This window comes from Natator depressus, chromosome 5, assembly GCF_965152275.1.
Source record: "Natator depressus isolate rNatDep1 chromosome 5, rNatDep2.hap1, whole genome shotgun sequence".
Lineage (NCBI taxonomy): Eukaryota > Metazoa > Chordata > Testudines > Cheloniidae > Natator > Natator depressus.
Window position 1 is genome coordinate 90,561,715 of NC_134238.1, and position 14,291 is coordinate 90,576,005.

The 14,291-nt window shown below is 41.2% G+C and overlaps 1 long non-coding RNA gene across 1 annotated transcript; it reads right to left on the reverse strand.

Moving 5' to 3' along the window:
• Window positions 1–2,284: 2,284 nt before the first annotated feature.
• LOC141988231 (uncharacterized) lies at window positions 2,285–12,794 on the reverse strand. Its single transcript, XR_012639702.1, has 3 exons — window positions 12,713–12,794; window positions 8,317–8,450; window positions 2,285–2,343 (listed from the first exon to the last, which is right to left on the reverse strand). It is a non-coding gene; the product is annotated as an uncharacterized LOC141988231 (long non-coding RNA).
• Between the last annotated feature and the right edge of the window lie 1,497 nt (window positions 12,795–14,291).

Genomic DNA, 14,291 nt, shown 5'->3' on the forward strand with positions numbered 1-14,291 from the left:
AAGTGGTCGAGTAAATTAAATATGGGGACTAATACTACATTAATCCTATCTTAATGTTCAGAAATTAATTTATTTTATGATATTACATTTTCAATATGCTTTAGGTTTTTGTACAGCAATGAGAAACTGCATTTGGGTGAGAGAGTTTGAGAAAAAATGTTAAATATCCATACCTTGTTCTAATGCTGTGATCAAAATTTTAATTCATTGTTCACCAAGAAAGTTTCTTTTTTCCCCCTTGCTATTTGATAATTCTTTTATATTGCACTAGATGCTTTTTTTTCTATTGAAATATATGGGATGTGTTAGGGTGACACTTCTGTTTTACTAGTCTACCCCCATGACTTAATATTCAAAAATAAGCAATTTAGAAAACACATAATCCAATATTAGGTGATACATCATCCACCTGCTATATGAAAAGCTGAAGGAAGAGAGGTGGGATTAAAGGAAAAAACATTTTAGTCCAACACAACTTGCTAGAGGACACAGATGGAAAATATATACACAATGACGGATTTGCATGGAAGAAAAGAGGTTTGAAGCACTGTCTTCCCAGTGAAGCTGAACCAGTGTGATAGGTCTGCTGTCTGCAGTTTACATTTATGTGTATTGGCATGTCTTAGGTTTTGCAAGTGAGGGGCTGGAGACTGTCTCATGATGATGGGACAATCTCTAGCTTTCAAATTTGCTAGAGTCTGTGGGAGAGGGGTCAGCATCCTTGGGCTGAGCAACCAATCAGAGCTACAGGAAGAACTCTCTCACACACTCTCCAGACAACCCCCAAGCCATTCTCACAAGAGGGGAGGAGCTTCCTTCCTTCCTTCGCCACCTATGAGCAATAGCACAACTCCTCCCCACTCTTCCCCTCTTGCACCAAGCCAGGGGAAAAGGGTGAACTTCCCCATGATCAGTGTGGAAGGGGAGACCCTTCCAGCTATCCAAGGCCGGGAAGGAGGTGGATGAAAAAAACTCAGAAAGAGCAGAGATGAGACTGGGGTGGCAGTGTTGAATTGATGGTGCTAGGACTTTGGAGGTGCAGCCCATGGAATTATAGTTAGCTAACACTAGTTAAAGTTAAAAACACACTTTTTTTCTCCCCAAATATAGACAGATAGTGTGTGTGTGTGTGTGTGTGTGTTTGTCTGCCTCTACATCATCTGAGGATCTGTGCCACAGTCTTTACTCAGGCAAAACTATCAGCGACTTCAGGATATGGGCCTATTTCTCTGCATTTTAAAAGCCAATTATGCCATTTTTAAAACGAAACAAAAGGCTCCAGGCTAGCGATGATTATTCTTTGACTTCATACCTACCTGAAAGTGTTGGCTATGTCAATATCACGGTTATGACTAGTATTTACTAATGCTCCCACGTCTCATGCTGACAAAATAAATCTTTGAAAGTTATAGTAACATTTAAATGCTTTTATAGACAATACATACAAGGGAAAAACGTGTTGACACCTTAATAGTAAGCTTTTCTTGGAATATTTCAAAACAATCCATGTTAAATGTCAATTCAATGTTTCCAGATTTTTTTTCTTCACTAGAAAATATTCAGGAAGCATATATGATGGAATCAATCTTGTTTGAAAGAGCACTGGCTTTGTAATCACTTGATATAAAAGTACATTTTGCATTTTCAGTTCATACCATGGCTTTTTGAAAGCTGCACTTTCATGATGGATACATTAGTGAAAACATTATGCAAACATACCCTGAAATTGAATTATCCAAATAAGATCAATCAATAATTTATATTCTACCATGTTAATCAAAACAATAGACAATGAATATGGGCTTGTATTTTGTGTTTGATCATTTCGGTAATCTGGCTCTCTTTTTCCAGGGATTGCAGACTGCCATTGCTGGAATGATGAGTGGCTGATCCACCTAGGACTACATCACCCCCAGCGTTTCACTCTTTACCGGTGCCATGATGAATAACAGAGCAGTACTTATAAGGGGTTAATGAAGTTCTTTCAGCACTGTAGAGACTCTCTTAAGGTAATGTCAGCCTATGTTTAGAATACAGCTTTACTTTCTGAGACATTTAGTATGAAGCAATACTAATATATTTCAGATTTCTAAACATGTGTCCACAGATTTCTAAACATGTGCTCTGTCATATTCACAAAAACTATAAAAGTAGCATCCCAGTAAAGAAGTATTGTATTCAACTGTCTGCTTTTCTTACCAACTTTTCACAGTATTTTTAAAATGTCATGCTTGTCATGATGACCAGTATTGTCTCCTTGATTCCTTGTGCTTCCCCCATCCGTCTGTTGTACCATTCATTTCTCATCTTATTCTTCATTTGAAAGGTCTCTCATCAAAGGCTCTTCAGCAAAGAAAGCAGTCATGGGATAAGAGGGAAGGTCTGCTCATGGATAAGTTAACTGTTGGCTTTCTGTACAGAAAGCCACTACATACCCAGTTCTGGAGATGCTATTTGTAACTCCATAGTTAAGATAGTGTTGAGTTATGCACTTAAAAGCAGGAGCTCAACTTTTTTGTAATGTATGAAGAATACAGTGTATCCTCCCCAAAATTATTGCTTTTACTCTGAATGCTGAATGAATTTTCTGGAAGTTAACAAATAAATATATTTATTAGTTTCAGTTGAGTAATTAAAAATGGGCACTTGGAGAAATTTAGCACTTGCTGTCAGTCCTTTCTTAGGCTAGAATGATCTTAATATGGAATAACTGATTCTGTAGACATTCTTTGGTTAACACTCATTGAAATTTGATGTGCAGGCTACATTTGAAGAAATAGGCTGTAGTTAAGATCAGTAATGATTGTTGTATTTTATTGTTATGATTAGACAACAACGATGTTTGTCCAAATGTGTGTGTAGTGAGGAGACGTGGCCTCCCGCCCTGTCAGAAGGGGGATAACCCGAGACTGCCCTCTGGTGGGCAGAACCAGGCTACCCGCGGCCACCCCACTGGAAGCAGAGGGGTGGGACAGGAACCTAGACTGTAAAAGGCTAGCCTCCTAGCTCAGTAGGGGAAGGGCTGCCCGAGGAGCAGTATGTGTCTTCCTTGTTGCTGGGGCCTGGAGCTGAAGGAGACGGCTGCCCGACCAGAGGAGTTATCTGAATTGCCGGAGACCAGCAACGCTGACGAACTGCTGGGGCTGCATTTGGCTGTTTACCCCAGAGAGACAGAGGATGACCCAGGTGCCCCAAACTGGGTGGGTAGGAAGGAGCCCAGGAATGCCGACTATGGTTTGGCTGTGGAATTATTGTGAACTGGCCAGCATGTTGCGGGCAGATCCCTGCTGACCTAGTGGCGAACTACCCTGCCATGAATAGGGCCCTGGGCTGGGACGTAGTGGAGTGGGAGGGCCTGTGTCCCCCTACCCTGGGCACCCCACCAGTGGAAGGTGGCCACCTTTCCACTCAGAAGTCAGGAGGCCTGAATTGGTCAGGCGCCCGCTAGGGCACAAGGTGCATTTGCTGTCGCTCCCAGTTGAGCTAATTCCTCACCCTGAACTGCTGGGCTGTATTGCAGAGACTCAGCCTGAACTATAAGCTGCTAACTGCCCTGACTGAGGGACTGGGCAGAGAGACTAATTAAGGCCTGGGCTGATTGTTGGCTAGGCCTGCTAACGGCTTGATGCCCTGATTGAGAAATTGGACAGGGGGACTAACTGCTACTTTGGACTGACCACCAGGTGGATTCTCCAGCTGGGATCTGCACCCTGCTTGAGAAACAGCAGAGGTGCGGCCTCCTGCCCTGTCAGGGGAGAGAGAGATGTGCCCCTCTGTACAGTGTGTCACATCACTGGAAGCCATGAAGGACTACTTGGAGGTTGACAGTTAGGGCTTTTGCCTGGGGGAGGGATACCTCAGTGGTTTGAACATTGGCCTGTTAAACCAAGGGTTGTGAATTCAATCCTTGAGGGGGCCATTTAAGGATCTGGTGCAAAAATGGGGGATTGGTCCTGCTTTGAGGAGGGGTTTGGACTAGATGACCTCCTAAGGTCCCTTCCAACCCTGATATTCTATGGTGTCCAGATTCTCAGCTTTCATTTTTAAAAAAAGTCTCAAGCTGTTATGGTTGCAAAGAACTTTCAAAATACAAGGCAAGAACAACTAGTGCAGAATCTGCCTGAATTTGCAGAAAATCTGAATCAATGAGTTGTGAATTGCTCCATTCCTTGCAATGGGTGCTAATTCAGATGCCAGTGATGATACTTTAAATTTCAACATTGTTTACTATTCCACTACTCATCAAAGGATGAAGGAGAGAAAGTATGGTATCATGTAGTTCTGCATGACCATTTTCTAGAATGAATCCATGCAAAGGGCTAGCTGAGGGAGGATAGCACAAAATAGGTATAAATTAAGAGGTGTAGACTTTTAACGACACACAGTAGGGCTGATATTGTTTTCCTAAGGTGGGTCTCTGCTTTCAAACATATGGGAAACTGCTGTAGGATTTCATCAGCTTTGTGTAATTCCAGTAACATCACTGCCTGTCTTATTTGTACCAGAGTACTTTGGATTTTTTCATGTCAGTTTTCAAGAAAGGTCTCTGAGTGATCTCAATGTGCATACCTCAGCCACTGCAGCTGTTAAAGGCACTCTTGAGAGCAGAGACAATGGTCCACATTCTTGTGTTTAGCAACTTTTCATTCCTTAGCTCTACAAAGGCCAGTGACAGGTCCAGTCATTCCTCAGCGGGATCTGCAGATCCTTTTGGAAACCCTTCTGAGTCTTTGAAGCAGGCTTCTTTGTGTTCAGTTTTTTTTTTTTTTAAGTATCTTAATGGCAATCACCTTGGCCCGATGAAGTCAGTGGGATTATTCCATTATACACCATTGTAAGGGGCCACAATCTGACCTAAATGCTGGTAGCTCCCTCCTGGAGATTTAAGCTGCTCTCTGTCTTGCTAAATGATTCTTAGAGACATAGAATGAATTTAAAACTGAATTTAAAACTATGGTATAATTTTTAACAATAAAAGGCTTCTTTTTTATAATACAGTCAGCTTGTCATAATCAATCACGTGTCAATACTACTGCATCGTAATAAAGAGGAACAAGGGATCTTTGCTTTCGCTCAAGGGGAGAAGAAGGGGGAGAGGACAGGGAGAAGGGATGAAAACGCTGTCCACAATTTAGGGGTTAATTAAAATAATTCAGAATAAAACTTGAATACGACATGCTGCATATTTGTGGCATATGATCTCTCACTTTACCTCTCAAAAGCTTTCACTTGCTTTTTAGACGGAGTTCCTTTATGGTTACCATGCTTACTGCTGTACAGAGATAACAGATAACACAATGCAGAGAGGAAGTAAACTGTGACCCACCGACAGTGTCCCCCATTGGATAGAGACAGTGTACTTGATTTTCAGTTTTAAGATTTTTTTTATGTTCTGATTGGTTTAAACAGACCAGTGTTTGAGTTGAAATGAGATAATTATTTTCCAAAGAAAAAAATGTAATTTTATTGATTGTGTTCCATGAAGGAGTGTATAATTCTACATGACTGGAGGTAGCTATCAACAGAAGAAATTGAAAAGCCTCTCAATTACATTGCCATGTGCCCTATTTAGAATCTACTTCTCTTGTTAATTAAAGATTCTAAATGGGGCACACGGCAATGTAATTGAGAGGCTTTTCAATCACTTAAAAATATTTTTCCTGTTTTTAATACAATGGCAACTACAATAGCCTATGTAGATAATGTGATAAAAGGTAAGTAGTTGATGAATTTTTGGCTTTCAATTCAATTTAGCAACTGGGAATAAGGAAAAATCAGCACAACAAAATTAGTAGTTCTCTGCTGCCCACCACCAAGTGTTCTATGCATCACAGTTTGAGAACCTCTCTATTAATAATTATAGATTGCTGGAGATAGAGGCCACAAATGATTTCAGAACAGCTTTTGCTACAGTCAGTTTAACTGGGGCCTGGCAAAGGTATTTGCAACAATCCTTTTGCTAATTATTAAATCCTAAAAATTTTGCACACTCCAAAAAATTTAACAAATTCAAATTTAGTTAACGTGGTTGTCATGCCAAAGTTATTCAACTTCCAGTACTGAGATAATCATGGTCTTGGCATCTTCCTGGACAATTGCACTTTGTTCTGAAAAATGCATAAAATCCACCTGTGCTAAATACTGTAGTCAATGCTTGCGAGCGATGTGGCAAGGGTTTTTAAATCAAAAGTTGTAGCTAACTTTTTGCATCTTTAAGCCTGTCTAGTAAGTTACTCAGTGACCTATTGGAAATTCATAGACTTTAAGGCCAGAAGGGGCCATTATGATAATCTTATCTGATTTCCTGCATAACACAGGCCATACATTCACCAGACATTTCTAGAGAGGAAGTAATTATTTTCTCTACTATGAACACCGTTGATTCCAATAATTTGTGGATGAAATAGTGAATATGTTCTGTCTTTGTACAGCGCATAGTGCATGGAGGAAGGGGCAATCCATGACTAGGACTCCCAGGCACTACAGTACCACAGACCTCTGCCACTTGAACTAATGAAATAATTGGTAGTAGTAGTACTTTGCTATCCTCTCTGTGGACCAAACACCAGGAAAGAATGAGAGAGACTTTCTTAGCAGGTTTCATGACTGTTTGACGTCAGAGGAATCTTAAGACTCAGAACTCCTGGGTTTGATTTCAGGCTCTGGAGGGGAGTGTGAACTAGTGGTTATAGACACTTCTGCCCCATGTGCTCATCTCCCTCTGCTTCTATATACTCCTCTACACGCACCTCCTAACTTCCTCCCACTCTGCTCCTATCCACTTCTCCACTCTGACTTCTGACCCCTTCCCCCTTTGCTCCTATTCAACACCCGCAACCACTCCCCAGATCCTGTCTCCCGCCCATTCTGCTCTGATCCAGTCTCCACTCCCACCCCAGCTCTTGCCCCCCTCTTCTCTGTGTCTGTCCAATCTCCCCATACCCTAGCCCCGGCTCCCATTCCCTTCTGCACCTATACAACCTCCCCATCCCTGGCTTCTGTCCCCCCCCTCCAATATAAGCACCAATCACCTCTAATCCTATCCCCTCCCTCTGCGCTGTCCTCTGTCCCCGGCAATCTCCTCAACCTCTTTGAATTCAAGTCATGGGGATTCCTTCTCCTCCAGGCTGTCTAGGTGACAGCAGGGGGATTCATTGAAAAAACAGGAGAGACAGTCTTCCTGCTCACATTTCTGGTGCCTAAGCCTATAGGGAGCAGCAATAACAGGGTAAATGCCGCTCAGCACCTGCAGTCTCGGGGTGGAGAAGGTTCAGTGACTGGGGAGGACACAAACTTAGTCCAGTTGGCACATAGGAACTGCAGATTGGAGCTTTCTCCATGCAGATGAAATCTTTGGAGAATTTAGCCACCTACAAACCTCAGCTGAGCATATGCAATCTGATTTTTCATGGCTCACCACTTGGCCAAATTTGGGTGAATTTTCACAGTGACAGCAAAAGTCACATGCCTGACACCAGGTTGATCCCCCTGGCAAATTTCAGTTCATTGTTCCAAAGCACAGGGGTACTACAGCTTCTCAGTGAAATAGTTGTAAGAATTTTTTAAATGTAGCAAACATTTTTCCATACTCCCCTTTTCAGAAATGGCAGAACCATTTTATCTTATACTTTCAAAAAAATTACAGCCTGAGACAGACATCCAGCATAAAACATTCAGCCCAAACTGGATAGGTAAAGTTTTAAGTAACTGAAAATAGAGTCATAAAATGGAAAGTATCAGGCAAACTTAACTATAGGCTGCACTACCAGCTCAGTCTATAAGAAAACTGCTTTTAAATTATATTGCTCCTTTTTTTATATCTTCCCCTCTTCACCAGGATGGTTTTTAATGGACGCAGCTTTCTTTCATGATGGTCAAATTATGCCTTTTTTGTTATCTAATAAAGTGGTGTTAAACAATTCCCAATCATCATTCAGTGTTTGTTTTATTTTTTCCCTCCGAACCAATTGAGCTCATAATGATCTTCATCTTTTGAAATGGTCCTTTTTAAAGAGCCATGGATACATGTTACTGACTTTTTGTGCAGCTGTCGCATTGCAGCTCCCTGGCAGAGACCGATTAAGTACTTGGTAATGCATAGACAGTGAAATGTCTTTTTACCTGTTTTTGGCCCTTTCTGTGTATCATTGGTAGGATATAAAAGGTTTTCTATAAATCTACTTACATTTATACTCCCCATTCCTATGAACACCCTAAAAATGCCCAATTACAGCAAACATTATCTTATAGATTAAAACTGGCTCATTTGTAAAGTTTGTATATAGTTAATTGGGCAATTGAGAATGTTCAACTTACCTTGCCTGTCCAGCACTCACTATGGTTGGCAGAAAGGCTAGGAACATCTACTTCAGAGATTTGTGTGGCTTCTTTCCTGCTTGTCGATAATGACTGGATTACTTTACACCACGGAATTTCTGGTGATTGTTTCTCTGCATAGCAAATGTGTCATTGCAGGGTTATCCTGTGGTCTCACCATCCGAATAGAATCATCAACAAAATCAATCATCAGAAACTTCAAAAGCCAAAGACGTTTCTCCAAACATGACTAGTCATGGCTAATGAGATGATAAAAAAGGCTATAAAAAGTTTGCAAATTTGAAATTTAATAATAATTATTACTCAGCATTTACATAGCACTTTTCACGTAGAAATAAATCACATTACAAATAGGAGCCAGGCTTAGAGTGCATGGCCTTTCTGATTCCCTAAAAATGAAAAGGAAAAATTCAGGTTGTGTTCCTAGCAGCTGCTAGGTTTATTTGAATATTCAGCTCTCTGGCTCCCCCAGAAGTAAAAAAGGTAAAATTGAGGGGGTTCATGCTGATGCAGGGTATAATTTACATCTGCTTAGGTGGTGCTTTTTTATAAAGTGCATCAGGTTGTTTTATTTTGTTTCTTCGTTGTCTTTTTAGGAATTGTGTTACATGCTGCCATAAAAATAAAGGGAAGGGTAACCACCTTTCTGTATACAGTGCTATAAAACTCCTCAAAAAGAAAAGGAGCACTTGTGGCACCTTAGAGACTAACCAATTTATTTGAGCATAAGCTTTCGTGAGCTATAGCTCACTTCATCGGATGCATACTGTGGAAAGTGTAGAAAATCTTTTTATACACACAAAGCATGAAAAAATACCTCCCCCCACCCCACTCTCCTGCTGGTAATAGCTTATCTAAAGTGATCACTCTCCTTACAATGTGTATGGTAATCAAGTTGGGCCATTTCCAGCACAAATCCAGGGTTTAACAAGAACGTCTGGGGGTGGAGGTGGGTAGGAAAAAACAAGGGGAAATAGGTTACCTTGCATAATGACTTAGCCACTCCCAGTCTCTATTCAAGCCTAAGTTAATTGTATCCAATTTGCAAATGAATTCCAATTCAGTCTCTCGCTGGAGTCTGGATTTGAAGTTTTTTTGTTGTAATATCGCAACTTTCATGTCTGTAATCGCGTGACCAGAGTGATTGAAGTGTTCTCCGACTGGTTTATGAATGTTATAATTCTTGACATCTGATTTGTGTCCATTTATTCTTTTACGTAGAGACTGTCCAGTTTGACCAATGTACATGGCAGAGGGGCATTGCTGGCACATGATGGCATATATCACATTGGTGGATGTGCAGGTGAACGAGCCTCTGATAGTGTGGCTGATGTGATTAGGCCCTGTGATGGTGTCCCCTGAATAGATATGTGGGCACAGTTGGCAACGGGCTTTGTTGCAAGGATAGGTTCCTGGGTTAGTGGTTCTGTTGTGTGGTATGTGGTTGCTGGTGAGTATTTGCTTCACATTGGGGGGCTGTCTGTTGGCAAGGACCGGCCTGTCTCCCAAGATTTGTGAGAGTGTTGGGTCATCCTTCAGGATAGGTTGTAGATCCTTAATAATGCGTTGGAGGGGTTTTAATTGGGGGCTGAAGGTGACGGCTAGTGGCGTTCTGTTATTTTCTTTGTTGGGCCTGTCCTGTAGTAGGTGACTTCTGGGAACTCTTCTGGCTCTATCAATCTGTTTCTTCACTTCCGCAGGTGGGTATTGTAGTTGTAAGAATGCTTGATAGAGATCTTGCAGGTGTTTGTCTCTGTCTGAGGGGTTGGAGCAAATGCGGTTGTATCGCAGAGCTTGACTGTAGACAATGGATCGTGTGGTGTGGTCAGGGTGAAAGCTGGAGGCATGTAGGTAGGAATAGCGGTCAGTAGGTTTCCGGTATAGGGTGGTGTTTATGTGACCATCGTTTATTAGCACCGTAGTGTCCAGGAAGTGGATCTCTTGTGTTGACTGGACCAGGCTGAGGTTGATGGTGGGATGGAAATTGTTGAAATCATGGTGGAATTCCTCAAGGGCTTCTTTTCCCTGGGTCCAGATGATGAAGATGTCATCAATATAGCGCAAGTAGAGTAGAGGCATTAGGGGACGAGAGCTGAGGAAGCGTTGTTCTAACTATATTGATGACATGCTCAATATAGGAGAGTGATCACTTTAGATAAGCTATTACTAGCAGGAGAGTGGGGTGGGGGGAGGTATTTTTTCATGCTTTGTGTGTATAAAAAGATCTTCTACACTTTCCACAGTATGCATCCGATGAAGTGAGCTGTAGCTCACGAAAGTTTGTGCTCAAATAAATTGGTTAGTCTCTAAGGTGCCACAAGTACTCCTTTTCTTTTTGCGAATACAGACTAACACGGCTGTTACTCTGAAACCTGTCATAAAACTCCTCTTGACCAGAGGCAAAACCCTTTCACCTGTAAAGGGTTAAGAAGCTAAGATAACCTTGCTGGCACCTGACCAAAATGACCAATGAGGAGACAAGATACTTTCAAAGCTGGAGGGGGGGAAACAAAGGGTCTGTCTGTCTGTGATGCTTTTGCCGGGAACAGATCAGGAATGCAGCCTTACAACTGTTAGTAAGTAATCTAGCTAGAAATGCGTTAGATTTCCTTTTGTTTAATGGCTGGTAAAATAAGATGTGCTGAATGGAATGTATATTCCTGTTTTTGTGTCTTTTTGTAACTTGAGGTTTTGCATAGAGGGATTCTCTATGTTTTGAATCTGATTACCCTGTAAGGTATTTACCATCCTGGTTTTACAGAGGTGATTCTTTTACCTTTTCTTTAATTAAAATTCTTCTTTTAAGAACCTGATTGCTTTTTCATTGTTCTTAAGATCCAAGGGTTTGGGTCTGTGTTCACCTGTACAAATTCACCTGAGGATTTTTATCAAGCCTTCCCCAGGAAAGGGCGTGTCGGGCTTGGGGGGATATTTTGGGGGAAGATGTCTCCAAGTGGGCTCTTTTCCTGTTCTTTGTTTAACACGCTTGGTGGTGGCAGCATAGGGTTCAAGAACAAGGCAAAGTTTGTACCTTGAGGAAGTTTTTAACCTAAGCTGGTAAGAATAAGCTTAGGGGGTCTTTCATGCAGGTCCCCACATCTGTACCCTAGAGTTCAGAGTGGGGAAGGAACCTTGACACATGCATTCACATAAAAACACATTTATGTGGAAGGATAAAGTGAGAGTGAGGACTCTGAGGTCTCACTTTGTTCTGGGGAGAGGTTCCAATCCAGAGTCTTGAACTCCAGCATCCCTTTGGAGTCAAGTGTGGTGTGTTGAAGCCAAATTAGTGGAATGGTAACAATGGATCAGAGCTAGCCTAGTGGAATGGCAGAAGTGCACCAGACAGGAGCTAGCAGCTGTGGGACAGGGAAGACCCAGTCCTATAGTACCAGACCAGATACAGCTAACATCAGTGATCAGAGCAGCCCTCATCAGTTATTGACAGGCCAGCACAGATTTGCCAGAAACACATCAGCTGTCCACAGCAGTCAAGCTGAGGGAAACTGCCCTCATCTGCACCCACTTGACCACTACCAAGTCAAACAATTTGTGAGTGTGGTTTGGGCGAGAAAGGATTGTGCTTTATACAACAGGGGTGGGGTGGGGTGGGAGACCCTACAAGCAGTCAAAAATAATGACTGAGGCTCTGAGGACTGCCCCACTTCTCATCTCTTTGATTTTGCTTGATTTATTTTTACAATTTATTAAGATGGTTTATCCCAAATAAAACTACCATGGCCAGCTAACTTAAGGGATAGTCTAGAGTATACCAGGACCAACTAACATGATTCTAACATAGTTAAACTGTGTCTACATTAGATGCAAAGTGGTGTTTAATATCATGTTAAGTAACTTGATTTTAAAAAGCACCATTTTTCCTGTCTAGACAAATTGTTAAAAATTGAAAGCATCTACCTCTACATCAGCTTTCATTGTAAAGTAACAAGACCTCTTTTATATATGTATTTCCGTTCTGTCACACTGACTGGGTTATATTAATTCAAATACTCAGAGTACGTGCTTTAGTTGTGTCTGAATTTCTTGTGTGTATCTTGCCAGCAAAACTGAGCACTACATGTCTAAAAGTTATTCTTAATTGAGACCGAATAACTCATTGAACTAAGAATGAAAAAACCTACTCGGAGATTAACCAAACAGCTTGAGAAAAAAATTTTGGAGGCAAGAGCTACGACAGTGTGTATGGAAGTGTGTAAGGAAAAGAAGAGCTGAATCGGACACAGAATTTGAATTGAAGGACACAGTTTCCAGTTCTCACTTGGACTGGGGTCACAGTTCTAGCAGCAAAAATAATTAGTCCAACAGACATATAAGCAGAAGCCAAAATGGTAAGTACTTTTAATTAAATATTTACCATTTGAACTCTGATCTTGAGAGATGCTAGATCTTTTCTCTTGGTCAGTCTGAAGAACTTTTGTCGTCCTCTCTTGCACTTCTATGAAAGAAATTACACACACAATTTGTTCATAAAGCAAGAGAATGGTGAAAGACTGCCCTCTAGTGAAGTTTCACGGTAATTTCAGAGGTTGGTCTACTCCTTACCATGGACTAAGATATTCCAAATCTGCCAGGGTCAAATTTTTTTTTTTTTTGGGGGGGGGGGGAGGGAGATTAAGACCTGTTGAAAGTCTTTCTATAAAGTAAAGAACATGGTTGAATCAGAAATGTATAGGGTTACACTTCATTCTTTGATATTGCCCTGGGATCAAAGATTTTGTCATCTTATTCTCCAGGTAAACAAGCAAGCCATAAACTGAGAGCAGTCAATAATACTTTTGAGTCTTCACCATGGTAAGAATTCCTGATGGTGGTTTTAGGTTTTGTTATCTTTGTCATCTTTTGGGAGGGGAAGGGGCTTAGAACTGCTTTTCTTCTGGGTTCCCTTGCAAACCTGTTACACTTGTATAATATCTGTTCATCTGCTTTTTATTGCTTCAGAGCCAACAGTGTCATTTTTTAGGGTGAGTATATTTCTGCCCACAAGTCATAAAGCTTAGTTGATAGATACATCTCATCTTCTAAACTATATGTTCCACAGTTCATTAGCTGTTGATATATTTCCGGGAGCTCCCATCAGTATGTTTCTTTATAAACTGGGTTTCTGGCTTTGGGTTTCAACTGATAAAATGATCCCAAATCCATTTTAACTGCCTGGAAGTTTTAAAAACTAGAACAGAAATTAATCTAATTTGGATATTTTGAAGGCTTGATTGATTGTATTTAATCTTTCCTGTTGGAGCAGGTCTCCCATTCTGTTACTGGGAAGTTAAAGAATACATCTGTGAATGGAAGTATCTCTGTAATGTTTCACTCTGTTAAAACAATGGCTTAGATTCTTCCCTGCTATGTGGCAACATTGTGATTCTCTGCTGGTGAAAAGCTGCTTTCAAGCTGGCATAGCTGGCCAGTAGATGATTCTATCAATGTTAAGGAATTCTAAATGGTGTAGAGCCTCCTTCTCCTAGCCCTTGGGGTAGTGGACAGTGTTGAGGAAAAGGGATTTTCTTACACATTGGTCATTCTTAGCTGCCAGATGTGTCCTGGGGGCTGTGGACAGATGGCACAATTTAGAATAGCCCTGAGGTTGCTTTAAATTTCTTAAACTGAGCTTGAGCACAAAGAGCACACAGAGACTGTCCCATTTCTATAATCCAAGTAGCTCCATCACAAGTCTATACTACACTAGTTATGGACTGATCCGACAGCAAAACCTATAATACCTCACACTTTCCATTATAAGGCTCATTCTCAGTTGCTTATGATTTTTCAAAACTGTAACAACTAGGGCTGAAATTTTCTATGCTGGTTCTCTGCCACAGCCTTTTTTTTTTAAGTTTAGCAAAAATGGGCCAGCTGTTTCTGATAATGGGATGGGGGGGGGAAATGTAGTTTCCCCCATGTTAAAAAACAAAACATTTTATTTCTGATTTTTA